General features: G+C 41.9%; 1 protein-coding gene across 2 annotated transcripts in view; it reads left to right on the top strand.

Moving 5' to 3' along the window:
• LOC116671005 (wings apart-like protein homolog) overlaps positions 1–1,139 on the top strand; it is a 28,192-nt gene that overhangs the window by 21,496 nt on the left and 5,557 nt on the right. The window lies entirely within an intron of this gene.

Here is a 1,139-nt window from a genome sequence, read left to right on the forward strand (position 1 = left end):
CACACACACACACACACAAACAGTACATTCCAGTCATCCATCTTGAAGCTGTGGAGCTGATTTTATAAAAACATGACTCCTTTTTTTTAAATATATATATATTTTTTAAAGATGTTCTTCTTTCTCCTTCCTCTTCCTCTTCATCGTCTGTTCACCGGGGCGTTAGTGTCCCCTGATGGTCAAAAGATTTTTTAAAGAATATTCTCGAGAACATGCTGAATACTTAAAATAGTTAATCATGGAAATGTACATATATAAAGATCGTGAACTCTGACTGCAGATTGAAAATGTTAATATAGATTTCTGTGTGTGTGCCAGTCTAACTCTGAATGCCGGATGGTTATTATGAGTTTCATTATCTGGGTTTTTGTTGTTTAATTTCCTGGTCGTGACATCCTGTCAATCACAGCGCTGACCTTTTGTCCTCTGACATCAGCAGAGAGAGAGAGTAGTCCACCGAGAAATGACTCTGTCTGCCTGTCTCGATCTCTGGGTCTGTCTGTCTCTCGTTCTCTCTCTTTCTCGTTGTCTGTCTCTTGTTCTGGTCTCTGTCTGCATCTATTTGCGTCTTCTTGGGCTGGTCTCTCTCTCCTTTCGATGTCTTTGTCCGTCTCTCTCGCTGTTTGTCTCATTTGTGCTTGTCTTCTCTCTCTGTCCTCGTATTTGTCTCTCTCTCTCTCTCTCTCTCTCTCTCTCTCTCCAATGTCTTTTGTCTGTCTGTGTCTCATTTTTAAAAAACTTGAGTCCGTAAGTTAGATGTAGAAAAATAGTGAAATATAGAATAGATTTACACCAGTCCCCCCGTGGTCTCTCTCTGCCCTGGTCTGCTGAGCAGCTGCTCTCATCTGTTCTTCAGAAGCAGACCATTGAGTTAGCAAAATAAAAAAACAAAAATAACAACCATTAGTGTTCTCCGCCAATCGCTGATAGCCCATTCTATACATGTCTTGGTCACAATTCTGTAATAACCAGATTTAGTTTGTGTTGTATGTCGAAAAGCAAAAGTATCCCACATATGAATATCGACCGTTATGAATACAGTATCAGTCAACCGACATTGCGTTACCTTCTCACTCCTCCTTCACCCTCTGTGTGACCGGACCTTCGCCCCCCACAGAAGGTCTGGAGGGTGGGGGGGG

This window comes from Etheostoma spectabile, chromosome 21 (assembly GCF_008692095.1).
Source record: "Etheostoma spectabile isolate EspeVRDwgs_2016 chromosome 21, UIUC_Espe_1.0, whole genome shotgun sequence".
In the NCBI taxonomy this organism is placed as follows: Eukaryota; Metazoa; Chordata; class Actinopteri; order Perciformes; family Percidae; genus Etheostoma; species Etheostoma spectabile.